At 38.3% G+C, this 21217-nt stretch overlaps 2 long non-coding RNA genes across 2 annotated transcripts; both read right to left on the bottom strand.

The window, feature by feature from the left end:
• Positions 1 to 10815: 10815 nt before the first annotated feature.
• LOC147475226 (uncharacterized) lies at positions 10816 to 12447 on the bottom strand. The gene is made up of 4 exons (XR_015207171.1): positions 12401 to 12447; positions 12200 to 12277; positions 11488 to 11550; positions 10816 to 11064 (listed from the first exon to the last, which is right to left on the bottom strand). It is a non-coding gene; the product is annotated as an uncharacterized LOC147475226 (long non-coding RNA).
• A 5195-nt stretch (positions 12448 to 17642) lies between these two features.
• LOC147475225 (uncharacterized) lies at positions 17643 to 18400 on the bottom strand. Its single transcript, XR_015208031.1, has 3 exons — positions 18278 to 18400; positions 17958 to 18030; positions 17643 to 17760 (listed from the first exon to the last, which is right to left on the bottom strand). It is a non-coding gene; the product is annotated as an uncharacterized LOC147475225 (long non-coding RNA).
• Between the last annotated feature and the right edge of the window lie 2817 nt (positions 18401 to 21217).

Here is a 21217-nt window from a genome sequence, read left to right as displayed (position 1 = left end):
TCCGAATCAAACTTGGGGCAAGGCAGTGCCCCAACAGGCTCATCAACCTAAGAGAGACAGTGGGGGGGAGATCCCTTCGCGGACATCACGTCCGAATCAAACTTGGGGCAAGGCGGTGCCCCAACAGGCTCATCAGCCTCCGAGAGACAGCGGGGGGGAGATCTCTTCGCGGACATCACGTCCGAATCAAACTTGGGGCAAGACAGTGCCCCAACAGGCTCATCAACCTCCAAAATACAGCGGGGAGGAGATCCCTTCGCGGACATCGCGTCCGAATCAAACTTGGGGCAAGGCAGTGCCCCAACAGGCTCATCAGCCTAAGAGAGACAGCGGGGGGAGATCCCTTCGCAGACATCCTGTCTGAATCAAACTTGGGGCAAGGCGGTGCCCAAGCAGGCTCATCAGCCTTCGAGAGACAGCAGGGGGAGATCCCTTCGCGGACGTCGCGCCCGAATCAAACTTAGGGGCAACGCAGTACCTAGCGGGCTCGGCAGCCTCTGGGAGACAGCGGGGGTAGTGTGCGGGAGGAAAAATTGGCCGGAGGAGCTGGCTAGGGGAGAGAAAGCATATAAAAAAACGAAGTAACGGATACCAAAAGAGGGTCACCGACGGTTGAACCAGACCAGAGACGACAAAAGACATAATTAAACATAACAGGGGAGAAGAAAGCATACAATATATCCGTATTACATCGGTAGTAGCATCACAACAAAACATTAAATCTCCTTATAGGAGGAGGAAACTAGAGTTATACAAAACAGACAATGATCAAACAAATAAAAAACATAGTAAAGGTGCAGAGTTCGTAGTGACAAATTTAGAGGGACTCCAAAGGTGACCCTTGGGAAGTAGAGGCAGGATCCTCGGCACCGGTATCCTCTGCGGCAGGGTCAGCAGCTTCGGTGACCATATCTTCTGCGGCCTCCACTTCCTCAGCCTCTCCATCGCAAACTTTTCCACTTCAGCCAGTCATGCAGGGGTATCTTTAGTGTGCATCTCAGCGGAGTCCCCAGCAATGGTAGGGGGCTCCTCAGGAAGGAGGCGGCCCTCCTTGGTAAGCCTCGCATACTCTTCCTAGATTTTGTGGGCCACCCTCTTGTCAGCCAATAACCTGAAATGGGTTTGAGGGGCATCCATGTCGGCCTTATGTTGGTCCAGAAGGGCTGTGGTACTATTTTGGTGTTGCTGGAGGAGAGCAGTCCGCTGCTGGCTCAAGCGATCATTGACGAAGTCCATATATAGCTGGTGGTTTTTCTCTGCCATCCTCAAATCATCTTGGGCCCGGCTTTTGGCTAGGTCCGCGGCTTCTAGCTCGCGCTGAAGACGAGCGCAAGTCGCCCTCAAGCCGTCAAGGCCGCTTACTTCTTTGTCCAGGGAGTCTACCTTTGACCACGCGCTGAACAGACCGCGGATCATGAACGAAATATCCAAACTCACCTAAGTACAACAAGACCGACTAAGTCAGGGATGAAGGAAGAAAGGATAGGAGCAGAAGAAAGAGAGAGTACATTTTCCCAATTGGTATACATGGAGGTGCGGTGGTGCTCGAAGGTGCCTCCTTCGGCATAGGCCATGTCTTTTGGCAGGTGGGAGCCGTAGAAGATGGAGGAAGCCACAGCGGGGTTCTCAAGAGCCGAGTCCACAACGGTGACCTTGTGGTGGTGCACCTTGAACTTGGGAGCGAACTTAGCGGGGGTGTCCTCTGGGCCAGGTGGAGGAGTGGTCTCCTTGCCCGGCCTGCGGACGTGGGTCGAGGGGGCTTCATCTTCCGCTACCCGGATAGTGGGGGTTGTTTCCTCAAACACCGTGGTCCTTTGTCACTTACTGGGGGCGGCCCATCGGTAGGAACGGCCACTGCAGAAGGAGAAACTTCTGTCACTTCATCATCATCACTATCGAACAACTTAAATTTGGAAAGGTCCATATTTGCAGAGGGAGAAAATGGAGGGGAATATTGGTCTTCCCTGGAAGAAATAGATCTAAAGGAAGGTAAAGGTTCTGGAGCCAAGGGAGGAAGGGGGACACCGGACGAAGGAACAGTGGAAGAGGGAGAGGAATCTCGGGTAGTTCGGTGGCTGTGAGAGTAAGAGTGGGACTGTTTCTTGGGAGGAAGGGAGGCTCGGGGTCGCTGTTCCTTGGGAGACGGCAGGCGAAAAAAGGGAGCAGAAAGACCAGCGATGTGTTGGAACAGGGGAGTCTCCAGCAGAGGAGTGCCAGTGGTGGGATGGATGTTTAAAAGTTCGGCCTAAGCGGATCCTAGGTTGCAGAGCCTTGCAAAGACGGGGCAGATTGTGCCTGAATATAAGCGGGACTTGGAGTCAGACCGCCAACCTGCAAAGAAACACCAGCAGAAAACCATTAGTGGGGCAGATCGGAAATAAAGAAAGACCGAGGCTATAGGGAAACTCACCACTGGTTAGGAAGACAAGATGGTTAAGTGTCAGCCCGGAGGGTAGATCCGCGGGTAAGAAATTCCCTGACACAAGCAGTGGATAGTGGTGCCACTGTTTATCGGGGCTAGTGACGTGGAGTACAAAAGTTTGCTTTTGAGGGCGGACACAAAAGGACTGGTATCCCACACTTATGTCCTTAGTACTTGTTTTGAGGAAGTACTGGGAGACTATATCGCGGCAAGTCAGTTTCGGGTCATCGGATCTATTGTAATAGTTCGCGGCATACATCAGCCGCCAGAAATTGCCGATACCTTGGCAAGGAGGGATGTTGAAGTGATTACACACCTCGACATCCAACAAATTAAGAGGAAGCCACAGACTAGTAACTATTGGACCCACAGTGACTACAAGAGATCCCGGTCTCTGGGGTACCAAGTGTGGATAGTGAGTGATAGAGGGCACGTGTTCTATGGTGATGTCAGTAGGGATTCCATAAGCTGCCCTAATCGCAGGCAGATAAGGTCGGCAACTACGAGGATGGGGCGGCAGGGGAATTAGAACCCTTCCTGAGGTGGATGGGACCGCCGCAGCGGTCACCGGAGGTGGAGAGGCCACCTCCGTATATCGGGAAGGCGAAAAGCCCCCGGATGTGGACGCTGACATCGGGCGGAGAAGATGAACAGATTTGAAAAAGATGCAAACAGTTGCTCGAAAAAGGGAGGAATGAGGAAATAAAACTCTAAACCAACAAGAAGGAAGAGGTGACAAACCTAAATCTGCCTTCCAATAGGGGAGGGAAGGGTCGGAGCAACCACCGGAGAGGCAAAAGCGAAGGGGGAGGAGGAGACTCTGGAGCAAGAGTGAGAAGAGAGAGAAAAGTGAAATGCTAGAGTGGTGGAGAAGAAAGAATGAGCGGGACTTTAAACAAGGAGGGGGGCAAATAAGTAATATCCCAAGGGTAAGAAATCGAGGAGTCGACAAGTGGACCAGCAGAAATGGGTGACACATGGAGGCCCGGAATACGAAGGGGCAGCGAAAAGATGCGCGTGATGGGTGATCATTACAGTGCACACAGATCGATGGTGAGTCAGGAAAGGGGCCGCGGGGTACTGCGGAGATAGGGAGGAGAGTATTCTCGACCCCCGGCCAACAAGTGGCAGCGGCATCGAAAAGGGGCATCTGTAGCGGTGGTTACTCACAGGAGACATAATCTAGGGATATCGTGCTCGATGCACTATATGGGGGACGACCACAGAGTAGGGGATATATACCATGGTAGCCCGATGCGGGGTAGGAGAAAGAATTGGGTGTATAGTATCAGACCACGGATGGGTGTGAGTGGAAGAAACCCTACACGTGGACGGATGGAGAAGCGCAGGATGGGAAATGAGGTGGACGGCCAGGATGGAGTTAGGGGGATATAAAAGGAACAATGGAGGAGAGAGAAGAGGGGGCGGACTAATTGGAAGAAACCTAGAGAGTGAGGAGAAAGGAAAAGAGAATTGAGGGGACAGGGTGAGTAACACACAACATTCACCCAATTCGATATTTTGGGCCTTGGATAATACTACTTAACCCTCCAAAGAATCCCCTACAAATGTACTTCATCGAAGATTCCATTTTATGTGCTTTGATGAACAATCTCTCCCTAACACATGGTTTTATAGTGTACCCTGAACAACAAAAAAGTGATAGCACCTTAGACCCACTCAGGCATAATTGATAATACCACTAGAGGCGTACAGTATTGTTTATTGCACCACTTTAGAATCCATTGGAAGAAGTAAGTAATGCAAAGCTCATCCTTGTCATCAACATTTTCCTTCTTCAGAAATGCCAAATATTTTCTGTTAGCAGAGGGAAACTAAGACGGAATATAAACAGATCAATGCTCTAACCCTTCTCACCTTTAAAGCAATCGGTCTTCCATCTTCAAATGTAATTGTATAAAGGGCGTCCTCCAAAGAATCCAGCTTGCACAGCTTATCCAAAAAACTTTATACATATCAAAGATCTAATCCATCCAAGAAAATATATAAAACTTAAAGTTCTATACCCTCTTCCATCTATTTATATCTATAGAGCGCCTCCAAATAAGCCATTGAACTCAGTTCAATTCCTCCCCAAGTCACTCCCTGTAACGCATATAAATTATGTTTTCAGATTTTTCAGTTGATTGATCGTGTTCCACATATTGGATATAAACCATAAGCAAGATGTCACTTCTCAGGAACCATGCATAACCGAGCAAGCAGAACAAAACTATTTATCAAAAATACCTCTCTAACCATCCAGCAATCTCCTGACCATTTAAAGTGGCAACATCAGGAAAAGCAAACTTCTAAATGTATGATTGTATCATTACGACTTACACTAATTCTCCCTCATCATGTAAATATTTCCATTTAAGAAAACTTCGTTAAGGAAACTGATCACTGCTGAGACCCATCCCTCTCCCTACTCAACAATCATGATAGGCAACCCTGTTTTACAAATCCGTTTACCATGCTCCATCAGGAAAGGACTCCCTGAATTCCAAATATATTTTCGTTTCTGAAGCAATTAACAATGAAAATATGTGGTTATGTTCAGATATGCATGAGCATTTAACAAGCACCACAGACTCATAGCCTGCTTAACTCCTTATGGAACTAGATGCACTACATCCAAGCCCTCAAGTAAAGCTGTAAATATTCTCTTTACACATGTCCAATTCAAAATCCACTTCCAATAGAGCCCAAAACTAGTATCCAACTAGAAACCCCTTCAAAAAAAATTAGAAAAACATAAACCCTTCAAACAAACTATACATATATTATAAGCAATGAATCATTAGCTATCAATATACATATATTATTTATTCAAGTAGGCTTTAGGCTTTTGAGTCATTAGCTATCTATGTAGCAAGTCCGGCCATAGGCCAGGGCAAATGGCTAGTGTCTAAAGAAAATTAGAGTGGGGGTATGTCTAATTCCCAATTATGATATGTCTAAAAAAACCCTAAATTTTAAACATCAAAGATGAGAGAGACCATCAGAGACAACTACGTGGGAGCCTCGTGCTCAACAGCTTAAGGCTAGTACACTTAATACACAAGGGACTGCAGCGTAACTATTAGAATATGTTAGTATTAGTATATGTCCAATATGGAAAGTCCCATGTTTCTATAAGTGTGGACATCCATATCTAGTAGTTGTTATTATCATATTTTAGGTTAGTATAAGTATGTAACTCTGGATAGAGAACAAACTCTCTCTCAGACTCTAAACTCCAACCCTAGTCAATCTCTAGTCTTCTCTGTTCTTATTCTTAGTTTCTCTAATATATCAATGTTACAACTCTCCTAGCATCACCACTAACATAGAATTTAACATGGTATCAGAGTGAGGTTCAGTGGTATGCTAGGAGAGGAATCCCTCACCAAAAAATAAAATCAAGTTTATTTAAGTTTTTCAGTATAGTATTCAAGTCAAGTTTCAAGAAGAAGGATTTCTCACAAGAAGAAGTTTTTATATCTCAATTCAAGTTTCAATTTTTTCTCTGGCGAGTTTACTGTTCACGGTATTGTTCACCGGCACTGTTCACGGGGTACTATTCACCGATACTGTTCACCGTACTATTCATCGTCATGTTAAAGTAAGTTTTTAAGATTCCGTTAGTGTTTAAAGTTTGTTTGAAGAATGATATGCTAGGAGAGAGATCCGAAGTTTCTCAGTATTGGTTTCTTAGTATTGTTTCGCTTCTGCAATCTATGTCTTCCACAATCTCTCTGTCTTAGTATTGATAAGAGGGGCACAATCTCTCTGTATCCCGGAGTCTTTGGCCTTGACGAAGGCGCACATGCGCTCATGCCTCCACACATAAGTTTTCGAGATTTTTGAAGTATTTAGCCTTTGGAAGGTAGTTTGCACTCTCATCCAGGATTGGAGGGGTATTATTGTTTGTATGCCATTATGGATGTTTGGGTTTCTAGCTTCCGCGCAGTTGGTATTGATGCCGTCTTCTGTCTCAATTTTTAGAACATGATCAAGTTGTTTGTTTGAAGTATTATAGGGGCACATGACCTCTATCTCACGAGGAATTATTCTTTCCATCTTCCACTGTTCCCGAAGTTCACAGTCATAAAAAGGCGCGACCCACCTTTCATCCTCTATAGTGAGTATTGTTTGATGCATGTTCTGTTAGAATTTTTTTTTGTGAATTGGAGTATGAGGTATAGTTTTTTGAAGTGGGCATTGGTTAGTTGTATAAGTTGGTATTTAGTTTTCTCAGTTTCAAGTTCAAGTCGGAATAGACAAGCTTTTGTATGTTTCAACAGACTTGTATATTCCAACTTGAGAGGGGGAATAGGGAGATATGAAGACATTCATTAGTATATGAGGGAAGGAGAATATGGAGACGTATGAAGAAGAGTACTCATGTCTCCATATTCCAGCAAGCCTTGACGAACTCTTCATGACAAGGCATATCCACTATTCAGTCTTCAGTATTCAGGTAGCAGTCAAGCCTCAACTGCACGTATGTTTCAGGTAGCAGTCAAGCCTCAACTGCAAGTATGTTTCAGGAGTACCCATAATAGTATTTTGTTAACATTAACAGTGACATTGATAGTAGCAGCCAAGAAGTGCACATCAAGTCAGTGTTATTGTTTTCATTTTATATTATGACAGCCATAACAACGAATGGAGTAAGTAGTAGCCAAGCAGCGCGCCACTAAATCGGTGTTATGATTTCAGTTTGATCTGGGTACACCTTCAGTATTCAGGTTAGGCCATTGCCTACACCGACAGTTTCACCTCCAGAACGTCTCAACAGTTGTTCGAGTTCTTCAACTAAAGACAGTTCTATGCAAAATGAGGAGCAGTATTATTATTTTTTGTTTTTTTGTAATCCAAGTTGTAATTTGCATAGTTTGCGTAATTACAGCTTGAGGGAGAGTATTAGAATATGTTAGTATTAGTATATATCCAATATGGAAAGTCCCATGTTTCTATAAGTGTGGACATCCATATCTAGTAGTTGCTATTATCATATTTTAGGTTAGTACAAGTATGTAACTCTGGATAGAGAACAAACTCTCTCTCAGACTCTAAACTCCAACCCTAATCAATCTCTAGTCTTCTCTGTTCTTATTCTTGGTTTATCTAATATATCAATGTTACAACTCTCCTAGTATCACCACTAACGAACTCCCTGAATTCCAAATATATTTTCGTTTCTGAAGCAATTAACAATGAAAATATGTGGTTATGTTCAGATATGCATGAGCATTTAACAGGCACCACAGACTCATAACCTGCTTAACTCCTTATGGAACCTGATGCACTACATCCAAGCCCTCAAGTAAAGCTGTAAATATTCTCTTTACACGTGTCCAATTCAAAATCCACTTCCAATAGAGCCCAAAACTAGTATCCAACTAGAAACAAAACCCCTTCAAAAAAACTTAGAAAAACATAAACCCTTCAAACAAACTATACATATATTATAAGCAATGAATCATTAGCTATCAATATACATATATTATTTATTCAAGTAGGCTTTAGGCTTTTGAGTCATTAGCTATCTATGTAGCAAGTCCGGCCATAGGCCAGGGCAAATGGCTAGTGTCTAAAGAAAATTAGAGTGGGGGTATGTCTAATTCCCAATTATGATATGTCTAAAAAAACCCTAAATTTTAAACATCAAAGATGAGAGAGACCATCAGAGACAACTACGTGGGAGCCTCGTGCTCAACAGCTCAAGGCTAGTACACTTAATGCACAAGGGACCGCAGCGTAACCTTGATGGGTACCAGACTACCAGGTAGTGCAAAGGGCACTCTCTTATTGTCAAAGTTTATTGTGGTCACTCAATTTTCAATAATAGTTAAGTGCGTCATGGGTGTGACGTGTGTGTAGGCGTCAGTGTGTGATGTAAACTGTAGACTGTGATGAATAAAACAGACGGGTGAACAACCTGCTACAAAATAACTTTTTCATTTAATTGGGGGAAGATATCAAAATTGAGATTTCAAAAAACTTCACGAAATTATTAAGTACTAGTATATAGTCGGGGCCTACGGCACTGTTTCAAATTAGGCCCAAAAAAACTCCAACCAACAGAATGATAAAAGCCTAGCCCACAAAATAGCCAATCAAATAAACAATAATTCAATATTCTTTCAAATTAATATTGTAAACTACACATACTCTATAAGACTTTGGATATGCCATGTCACAATTTGTGAAATATAATGGTAGCCACCGGATGGGCCCCTACGACCCCCACACCAAGTTTTTTTTTTATTATATACTAATATATAGCCCGTGCCCAAGGCACTGTTTCAAATTAAGCCCATCCCACAAATCAACCATTGTTCACCAAATCAACAATGATCCAATATTTTTTCAAATTAACATTGTAAACTACATATATCTTATAAGACTTTGGATCTACCATGTCACAACTTGTGAAATACAATGATAGCCATCGGGTGGAGCCCTGTGGCCCCACACCAAGCATTTTTATTAGATAGAAGATTAGAGAAAAATTATCTCGACATTTCCCTGCTGAAACATTCACGACACTAAATATCCCGTGTCCTTTGTTTTTGTTTTTTTTTTCCTGGTGAACCGTCCCATTCAGCCATCTCTCTATACTTGATACTTAAAATAAAATCTCGACACAGAAGTTGAAATAAGACGGGATATGCCAAGAGTTAGACTTTTCAACATTTTCGCATTCTGTACGACACTCCTTACATAGGATTATACTAGATTTTTGGACCCGTTCAACGAACGGGGACCGTTTTAATATAATTTTTTTATGTATCAAAAATCTTATTTCCAAATAGTAAATTAATTTATCAAAGTTCATAGCGCCAATTATTTGCCAAATTTCATTATAGACTTCAAACAATAAGGAAAATAATAAGCAATAAAGAATTATGCAAGACATTTATACTTTTAAGAGATGAAGTTCTTGAGTCCACACAACAACAGTTGCTAATGATAAGCAATATAGCAGTAAGCCAGTAACTACTAAATAATTAAGCTCAGTATAAACCAAAAAGTTCTCTCACTGATCTATCCGTATTCTCCTTGTCTTGAACTTAGCCAAATGCTAGGGTGTAACAAATAAACTCCACCTCAATAGAAAAAAATACTGGAGAAGAAGTAAGAAAAGAAAATTCAAACCCGGGGGGTTTATTATTTCGAAAGTATACTTCACCAAATATATGTCTACAACTCCAAGTTATGCAACAAATTTAAGCAGGTAAGTTCTAATCAAATCTAAGTCTCAAATTAAATACTAACTACAATGGAATGGAAATTGCACCCACATTACAGGGGAGAAATCTAAAAGTAAAAAAAAAAATACAATGATCATACACTCTACACAACTACTTGAAATGAAAAATCTAAAATCTAAAATCCAAAATCCATATTTATGTTAAATATATTAATGAATAATAATAATAATAATAATAATAATAAAATTGATTTATTGAACAACTCGTAAATCGGTAATGAAAATATTTCATCTTCCCAATGCCATTTGGTTTTCAGCTGGGTTTGAGAAATATATTTTTTTTTTTGTAGATGTATACAAATTTTGGGTCATAAAAATCGTTCAAGGATACTCAAGGAATGCAGTTTAAGTTATCATATCATATGGTACTTGTATTTGAGCATGCATACCCGTGTCATTTCAAATACAATCACTGAACCATGCTACCCTTATAGTATGCAATTTGTTAAATATGTTTTTATGTTGCTATTACTCTAGGATTTGTCTCCCCCCCACCCCCAAACCATATTGGTCTTCTCTATAAGTATAGTTATGATAGTAGATGTTATTCATCTCACTTAAATGTTATACATTGAATAGTTAATGATTTAATTGATCAAGTACAACTGTTTATAAGAGAAAAAGCTCAATTTGTTATTAATTTGTATCGGGAAATAAAATTTGTTTGGGTAGGACCTTATAGTTTAAATTTGACAATGAATCGGAGACCATAGTTTTTTAGTTGCATACTTGCATGTAGAAAGAATAGCACATGTTTCCATTTATACCATTGTTGGAAGTTTTAGAAACTTACATTAATAACCCTGACTCTTTGCTACCTTCACTTTGTACGACTTCTCCAACAAAGCTTGTTGTGGCATAAATTCAACTATTTTAAGCTATACATATGTCATATAGTCGCTACTTCATTGTCAATCTATTTGAAATACTCTAAAATAAATAATTCTAAAGAAAATAGTTTGAGTAGCTGTAGAGAAATAAACATATGAATAGTCTGTTCAATTAAAAACAGAATAAAAAAAAATGAAGTATAGTATCAACATAATTGAACTAATTATGGATTCGAAATTGTGTCGCAATTATATGTCATGAGTTTATGTATGAAACAATCGACATGACAATCTTCACAAAGACATTTCATAAGATCATCCTATTTTTCCAAGTCAGTTCGTCTGTCCTTAATAATAAAATCCTTAATAAATTCCTAATTAATTAATCCAACTCCTTAAGTTTAATTTAGACATAGGGATACAAATAACAAAATCAATGGTGGGCGGTAGCAATGTACATCCATCATATACAGTGGCAATGACTCATTCTGGCTTAGTATAGTAGCCTACCAATGTGTACATTTCAACACTCTAGCCACCAAGCAAACCTGGGAATAAATTAATAAGCACAAAAGATCAAAATAATGTTTCATTTCAGCGGTGCATTAAAAACATTTAATCACCAAGTAACAAAGTCAAGAAGAGCGAAGAATAACTACTTACCATTTGCAAATATTTAAAGTTGTATTCGTGTAGTGTCCTATTGAAATTGACTCTCTTCAAGCAAAACATGAATTACATGGTTTCCGTTAACTTCACTGTATTTCTTAGATCTTAAACAGATGAACATCATGAGTTTCCACACAATCATCTGAGAAGTTCATCTCCTTGTTGCCAAATGCTTGCATTGATACCGTAGAGTCGGATGGTAGTTGCATATTAACATCAGTTGTATACCACTTATTTGATTTAAAATAATAATAATAATAATAATAATAATAATAATAAACAAAAAAATAAAAATTGTATACCTCTTAAACCGAAACCAACAGTGAGAGATGAATAATTGTTCCCACATATTCGGTGGTACTTTACTGCATCCAAATAAGGAGCTCAACTATAGCAAGTTCCAATACATAAATCAAACTCTCTTACAAATAGTGTCACTCTTTAGACTAATAAACTTCAATATTTAATTATCATCACCAAATTTGAAAACTTACAATAATTCTAAAATACTTTATTGCTCAAAATACTGATTCAATAATTCACAATACAAAATCCTAAAATTTAAACAATCCATCCAAACTACAAATTACAAATAATACCCGAATCTAAGAAGAAATACATTACCAAACACTATATTCCACATCTATTACTAAGTTTTTCACGGAAGTTTCTTATTAAGAGGCAAAACTTGGAACCTTCTTGTCGACTGAAAATTTTAAAGAATAGTTCACTTTGTACATTGTGTTGGGAAATTGGTTGTGTTAGTCACAAAAAACACGCACTTAGTAACTTATGCAAATATATGGAATGTTGTTTCGTTTAAAGTCCCCAACATGAATGGAAGTGATATGTTCATTAACTATATTGATGCCCACTTCAAGTATATTGAAAGAAACTAAAATTTGTACTAATTGATTGGCCTAATAGAATATTAACAGAGATTGACCTTATATATAGGATATAAATATAAGAAAATGAATAGAATAGGTGGGAGGGAAAAAAAATAGCACTAACCGTTTCTATGTCAACAACTCTAATGGAGGTGAGTGAAAGATCGTACATGTGTCCTCCCTTGCAATTGAATATCATCGACTGTTCCACATAGAGACAAAACTGTAAAATGAAACTCAATCCAGAGCTATATCAGTATATAAAGCAGAAAAGAAAAAGACAATGGATAATTTATAAAGAGATTGTGGGTTGTTCCTTCGGTACCTCATGATTCCATTCCAACCTTCTTTGCTTTGACACCAAGTGAATCTGAGAACTCAACCAACATCAATGATAACAAAAAATGGTTATAGACTATATGGTGGATAACAAATGGCAAGAAAAACTTGCCAAAACTTCAAAAATAGAGCATTAGGAATTTATACGTAATAATGTGTAAAAAATTTGTTGATGTAGCCCTCACTTATGATCTTACCATTATCTCCCACTGTATAATAATGGCATATAGCCATTGAGTTCCAGCCACTACAGTCTCAAAGTTCCATAACCCGGGACAAATGTATGGTCTCCAGATCGTAATTAATAGCATTAGATTGTTTTAAACTATGGCTAACAATCTTGTGTGCATGCCTCAGCAAAACACAGCATCTCCATTTGGTTCCACCCTATTTATATTCAACAGACAAAAACGTTGTAAGCATGCATATCTACTACTTTGCACCAAACATATATAGTAGGGAAGCATCAGTAATTCAGCATATACCTTTTTTGGTAATTGGGAAGGACAGCCCACAACTATTTTTTGATATCAACCCTATCTTTGTTGTTCGTAGGTAGATTAAAATCTTAGGTATTTTTTTTCAAGGACTGAATTTGTCACACCCCGAATTTCAACAGAATTCGGAAAAAACAATATTTGTTCTCGACTCTTCGATCTTCGAGGTGTGATTCACTATCAACTCCCAAAAACCCATAAACAGTTTAAATATGCGGATAATTAAAAACAAATAAAAATTTTAACTTCAACAAAAGTCCTCTTCATTACAAAAATTAACAAATGAAAATGCTTATCTCAACTGAAAATCTATATCACCTCAAAGGAAAACAAAGCCTATCTTGAAATGCAACGCTAACGCAAACCACAAGCAGCAACCAATCTTCTTCAACACTTAACCTGTCAAGACTTATCAACTATGTTCATTTAATGAACACACCCGATAAGCAAACATGCAAATCGGGTCAGCATTATAAAAATGCTGGTGTGAGTAGCCCTATAATACAACATATATTTATACATATACATACACAATCCATAAGGCAGTTAGTTCCTCCACCGAGGCGCCTTAACTTCCAACAACTAATACGCCTTAAGTACAATAGTTAAGGCAGGTAGTTCCTCCACTGAGGCGCCTTAACTTCCCACTATCCACACAACAAACTATACGCATATTAAATAAGGCATGTAGTTCCTCCATCGAGGCGCCTTAGGTTCTAACTAAACAAATAACCAACCAAGCATATTCTATACTTACCTCATTTCAAGCTCAATTATAGAGTGGGTCGTCCCTGCACCAGTAATTAGTTTGACCCACCCTTCTCCAAAACCATATACAATCATCTATCTAAAGATACATCATTAACCAACATATTACCATAATTATATTAATTAAGGCTTTTTTTGTGTGTCCGTAAAATCACGTTGTATCTATGTCTTACCTAGTTTCCCTGGCTACCACAATCGCTTCCCAACGCCGAACATGTACATCCACATGCCTCCCCTTACATAATGAACCACTCCGTGCGTAACTACTACGAAATGGATGCGCGACACCGGTAACCCTCACACGAAAGCCATTATGTAAGTACTGCCACTATTCGGCATAAAATATCGTGCGTCTCGTTCTAATTTTGCAAACGGAATAATCAAGCCACTATTTGGCTACGATTGCCCAACACATGGGTCAATCAACATCTTATATATACACCATATACAGGGCCAATCATATCACATACGCCCACACAGGGCAAATCACATGAGTTGTGGTAGTCAGGTTCTAGGATTTTCGTTACGTAATTTATTCAGGTGTCATACATTTATGACTCATAATAATTCTTATTCTATCCCATGCCAGTATACTTAATTGTACTGAAGCTCAACATTTCTCGTTATAATACAATTCACATTATCACGTGCCAATACTATTCATTGCACGATATCCACGTATCTCTATATCAAATCTCGAAACTTATTATTTCATGTGCCAATCGTATATTGCACTACACCATATGGAATATCTCAAGCCTTCTTACATACTACAATTCATTTCAGTAGCAACTCATAATAGCAATCAATCATGTAACGTATTCATTCCATATATTTATGTGAACTCAATTCACCATCAAAGGCACGCATTATTTCCATTGGTGCACAATATAAGTAGTATATAAATAATCAAAATATAAGACCATTCCACCAAATATCAAAATGAAACGACTTTAAAAGAAGGAACAACTCAAGTCCAAATGTCACGCATAATTATTCGAGTCCAAATCACAAGTCAAGTCAAACTGATCAACCGTCAAAAAGCCCAAAACTAAAGTCCATGAATCTAAGTCCGTATGTAACTTAATACTCATAAAAACATATATATCTAAGTCTTATTATCATAATTCCCCTCTTGTTACGTGCCAATATTTATATGTTTTACACACTACTTACGTCAAATCTTAATTAGATAATGACAAACAAGGTTATACAATGTTCGACAATATTTTATTATTACAATTGTCCACAGAATCAAATATGTGAAAATCTGGAAAAAGTCAACATTCCACAGTCAACGGTCAACGGTCAAAGTCAAAGTCAAAGTCAACACGTCATTGTCAAAGTCAAACTGTCGTTTCCATGTTCAACAGGTTCAGGGTCATAGCCATGGTTCATAGCTAAGGACAAAGGTGCATAGTTCATGGGCTCACGACTAAGGTAATGGTTAAGGTCATGGTTCGGACCCAACTAGCCAAGCCTATAACTTAACCAAAGATTCGAATAATGTTCGCCGGATCCAACATAAAAGCCAAACCAGAAACCGGCCCAACAATAGATTTAGCCCAACTAGAAATATCTAAAAAAGACAGATCCACTTAAAACCAAAATGACCCAGCCCACAAAATAAAAGAAAACCGGCCCATGATTACAAAAATTAGAACTGGCCCCATAACAACTAATTGGAAATGGCCCAAACCAAAACAAACTAAAATCGGACCCAAAAACCAACTAAGGCCCAAGACAAAATAATAGAACTTTGGCCCAACCCAACTAACTAACTTAGTTCCGGCCCAACCAACAAAACTAAGGAATTAGGCCCAAAGCCCAAGCCTAGGAGAGACCACCAGGTCGTCTTCTTCAGGCTTCTTCCTCCACCAGCCACCACCGATTCGGCCACCGCCAATACCGATCGCCACTCCTCCCAATCTACTCGAAAATGCTCAGGGGAAAAACCCCCACAACATTAACAAAACCGAAACCCTCAAATCATTCAATTCATATCTTCTACAAAACTAGATCTAAAATTTTCCGACCGCCATTAACGCTTATACAACCTCCGACAGCCCCCCACCAAATCCCAACATTCAAACATACATCAACCACCAACAAAATCAACCAAAAACAGTTCAAACTATTTTACTGGAGCATTAATGGTTCTCCGAGCTTCCAACTGCCCCCAACAGCACTCAAACGGTTGGGTTCCGATCCCCCTCACAACCAAACCTTTGGAGTGTAAGCAACACCCACTCAAAACCTCCAGGCTCACAACTGTCGACGCCATTAACGTCTGTCGAAGCTTCAACAGCACCCGACCAATCTTCACTACCAGACATCAACCACCCAATACAAAATAAAAACCAACCCACAAAACAACAGTATAGCCGTTTCAAACCATATACCGGACGAACATTGGTTTGGCTCGCGCCGCCATTGACGTCTGTCGAGCTTCAACAGTTCAAACAGTTTCACTACTAACCCAAAAACAATATACCAATATTTAACATACCAATATTTAACTAGTTTAAAGAAAATAATGAGACAGGACGAAGAAGAATGAACAATAAAACGATTTCTGTATACCGGTGAAGTAGAAAACTAACTACTCACCTTAATCCCAAGCTCCACGAATCCTCCTAGTTCGAATCGTCGCGTTCCAACGCTCTAGAAATCCAGCTTCTATCTCTGCCTCCATTTTTATTATATTTTATTCTCTAAAAACCCTATTCTCTATAACTCTATAACAATGTGATTATATACTTGGGTTTGAAACCCAAGCCCAACACAGACTCGGGCCCAGAAACCAGGCCCACATATCCCAGATCCAATCCAATCAAATATTAAATAAATAATTAAATTAATTAATACATAAATAAATAAATACGTATTTTAAATACGGGCATTACAAAATTAGTGGCCAAAGCACTTAAATTACCCTTCTCTACCAACTCTGCAAAAATTAATTAACTACGCATATTTTGAAATTCACTTCAAAACAACCATCATGATAAGTCATCAAAAATAAGTAGAGGAACCAAACACATGATAATTATCAAGGACTCATAAATCTTATGTTTGTATGTGTAATAATTTTCTTTGCAGGACATCTAAGCAATACATGAATATCTATCTAAGGCACGACTTCCTTTTTCTTAGACACGAACAATGCAAAAATAACACTCAATTTTTGAAAAGTTTATGTTTTCATAAGCTAATATCAACTTATTGATAACCCACCCCGCTTAAGTAATAGCTTTTACCTAGTCCCAAGTGTGTCAATTTATCGAGGTTCCAATTTATAGCATGTATTGGTTTGTATGTCAACTTGCAACACTATATATAAACATAAAAGAGGGGGTGGAGGTGAGGATAGCTACCTAACAATTACCCATATTAAAAGCTTTAAAGCCATTGAATTTTTGAATGAGGTGTGATATACAGATCCATGCTCAACCAAGCCATACCCTTCCAGTCCTACTCACATTGCAATGAACAAACGCAAATCTCAAGTTCTCATCATTGGGTAATGGCTCCATATATGCTTTTAACTCCTGATGATACTGGACTCGCCATAAAATTTTACATTAAATGTACATTGCACTACACGTTGAACTGAACTTCACAATATATAACACTGATTTTGTGCAGTTAATTGTAATATGGGTACATCATTTCAAGATCCCTTTATTACTTTGAGACTAAAGTAATCAGTTACATATGAAAGGATATATCATAGTATAAAAAATCAAAATATGTTCTTCCTATTTGATTGATTACATCAAGAAAGAAAGTCTAGCAAATGGCATATTCAGTAGACCCATCACCTACTAACCCATTTTTTGAAAAAAAACAAATCACTAACCAATGACAAAGTAATTGCTGAAGGTTACAAAGTCGATCTAACTTTCCTATAAGAGGAATAGCATTAAGGGTTCCTATAAGCAAAACTTCAGGATATTATATACAATAGAGACATAATTTTGTAGGACTATTTATCTTTAATACATGAAGTAATGCTACCATTGGACATGTAAAGGTGAACCAAAAGCTTTTGATGTTTGGCATGCTACACCCAATTAGCCTGAGAAGATCAATCGAAAGCTATGCTGATCATTTGAACTTCAATCCGATATTATCATAGAGGGCACACACCCATTTGTATATAATTTCCCATCCATTAGATTCTTACATGAATTTCGTAGATACAAATTTATGAATTAAACCATGCATCTACAGGAGAACCAATAAAGAAATATGGTATTGAAGAAAGAAGAGTACCTTTGGGGGAATATAATAACTGCAATCTTTTGTTCACCATACACAATCCACCATTCACTTCTCTTCATAGCAACTATGATGCCACAAAATTGAATAAAGTAGAAAAATATTAATAATTACAAAAACAATGTTTGTTTAAAATTGTGAAAAGTGCAATTACCCCTAGTTGTAACAAAAGAGAGTTCAAATCCTAGAAAACAAAACCTTGATGACTCATTCATAAATCACTATCAATCATGATTAAAACCCCAATCCTTTCATAACTCATATAATTATACAAAAGAAAATTATGGATCCGATGAATCACGTTGTAATTTTACCTTTTTAGGTAATTTTTGTTGCACCCTTCTAGTTGTTTGGCATAAGTACCGACTGACTTCGGCTCCCATATAATAGACCTAGATGTTTCTCAATCCAATGCAAAACATTCCCAACTGATCCTGCAAACATAGCATACAAACCTCAATATCACACAAAAAAAGCGCCAAAGGGCCAACACTAAGTTATAAGCTCCCATTGCAATTGACCTCCATATCAGTTCATGTAAGTTTATTCTCAAATAAAACACATCAAAAAATTGAGTAAAACTAATAACTGATAATTGCAAAAAATAATATGATTATTTTTGAAATTGTATACCTTGTCCCAAGAAGCATCGCTCAAAGGGAAAACAACATGTTTATGAAGAAATCATTTTTTTTAACGACCTATTTTGAAAAGATAACAATCATGTAGCGTTCTCAGCAACATACAACGTTGGAAAGGATCGATGCTAAAATCAAAAGGGTTGCAATCAATTGCATGAAAAGCAAAACAGTTGCAATCCATTGTAATAAGAAGAGAGATAGGGAGAAAGATTTGTCTGCCTAAAAGCCAATTAGTGTGTCTTGCCCGACTCATTGTCCCCTTAGACCCACCATTTTTTGAACCATCTTAGGCCTAGGCGAGTCGGCTAGGAACCGCCTAAGTCGTTTTCTAGAACACCATATTATATCACAAATTAAATCACTAATTTGAGTTGGTTTGTAGCAACAATACACTCATGCATGTTCAACACTCATTTGAGAATTTTGATTTTCAAAGGAATAGAAAAAGAAAAGTGAAGCCCTCGCAATTAAAATTAGTCCTCATTGTTGGAATCATTCGATAAAAAATTACTTCAAATATGACAATACGATGAGTTTTGACAAAGCAATCAGCAGACGCATTAAAAGAAACTTTTCTAAGTTACCAATAACTATACCTATTCAATTATCCTTACAATAAGCATAACATTATATTTGTCATTCATTCCAGAAATATATATACATATATGAATGCAATAGTTCGATTGGGAAATGGCTATATGGTTATACTCTAATAATTTGTATCTCATAATAATTTAACGAAGGAAAGGTCTCGAGCTGTGCTAACGAACAGTTCCTCCACAAATTTATAATGCGCAGAATCACTAACAAAAGAACCCGCAGGTTTGCCACCAATCTCTCATGCATTTAAAAAATAAATAAAGCGAACCAAGGATTTAGTTCTCGAGGAATGACTTCAATGTTATAGATATGCTAAGCTAGATGAACATGCAGGGGACACAATATTGAAAATCAACGCAATATATAATCTCAATAATGTTCTGATATGCTATTTATTAAAGCAATGAAATTACTTGAGTATATCCTTACTTTCTTAAAGTTACTCCAGATAATTCCATTAACAAATCACTGAAGTTTGCACACTGCATCCAAAGATGTAGACAACAAATTACTTATGTCCATAAATCACCATATCGACTACCATTGCAAATGTTATGATAGGGAGCATGCCAATTGTTGATAAGTAATGGTCATTTGAATATCACAAAACGAATGTTCTTATGTCATAATACCGAATGTAGTAGGGAATGCATATGCACTAGTAGAAAAAATGCTTTTTGTGACTGTTTTAAAATGTTATTTGTGACTGTTCTGTTCGGAACAGTCACAAATGGCAGAAAAGGGTTTTTGTGACTGTTTTAAGAAGTTTTTTGTGACATGCGTTTTCGAAACAGTCACAAATGGTTTTTTTTCTAAAAAAAAGTGTATATGTGTGGAGAACTATTTGTGACTGTCATATCCAAAAGTGTGACAAATGGTTTTTTCTAGGTTGTGAAGTATAATTTGTGACTGGTGTTCAAAAACAGTTACATATTCCCGGACTTTATGTGACAGTCCTAAAGACCCAGGTATTTTTTGCTCCCCCATCTGCAATAGGCCAAGTTATCCAAAAAAAAAAACAAGAGCCCACTAAGTAAAAGTAGTTAGAAACCTAGGGCTCGGTTTCCCCATTCTTCCAACACCTCCAGAAACACTACCAAAAAAAAACGCTCGATCTCCCACGGCTTTAGATTTTGTTGTGGGCTGTCAAAGAGCCATAGGCAAAGGTCCACCTCGTAACATATAATCTAAAACTAAAAAGAAATTAAAACTTGAGAAAAGCCCTAGCTCGTAACTATTCTTCTTCAACTCAACAAATTAAAATGAACTTCCATCCCAACTTTGTGACCGAATCAGAGGACGTTATAATTAAGTCGTTGGTATTTGAAGGTGGACGCTGGACGCATCTCTTCGTAGTTTGATATTCAAAGTCGTTGATATTTGTTCTTCCTTAAGGTAATTCTATAAATTCCATCCTTTTTATAATTTTTGTTCAATGGTGGGGTTTCACTTTTCAAGTTTAACTGCAGTTATTTTCGAAGATTTGGTTTCCCTAATCCCCAATTCATCAAAAGTGTTGCATGATTTCTTGAGTGTTTAAGGTTTAGAGAAATTTGATTTCTTTAGTGGGTTAGGGTTCAAAAATATGGTTGAGCGGTGCTGAGAAATTGATTCTCGTATTGGGGCCTTTTATTTAAGTGCCGATTACATAGACACTCAATCTTCCTCTTGTTATATCTCTGCTGAAGAATACTTCTACGAAGGAATCTCGAGAGTAACATCATTATCGGCGTAATTGACTTTGGAATCTGGCCAGAGTCCTTGAGCTTTAGTACAAGTGGAATCGGGCCCCCTCCAAGTAAATGGAAGGGAACTTGCCAAAACTTTACTTGTAACAAGTAAGTACTCGTCTGTGATTTTGCCAGAAACAATTTCGTAATTGAATTTGTGATCACTATGTCTACGACACAGTATATCCAACATAATATAACTGCTGCATGTTATTAGATCTGTAGCAATTGAGCGGTAGTGCTGAAAGTAGAAGATAACCACATGTTGTACAAATAAAGAAGA

Source organism: Coptis chinensis, chromosome 9 (genome assembly GCF_015680905.1).
Source record: "Coptis chinensis isolate HL-2020 chromosome 9, ASM1568090v1, whole genome shotgun sequence".
Taxonomy (NCBI): domain Eukaryota; kingdom Viridiplantae; phylum Streptophyta; class Magnoliopsida; order Ranunculales; family Ranunculaceae; genus Coptis; species Coptis chinensis.
This window is presented reverse-complemented; position numbering and strand designations above follow the sequence as displayed.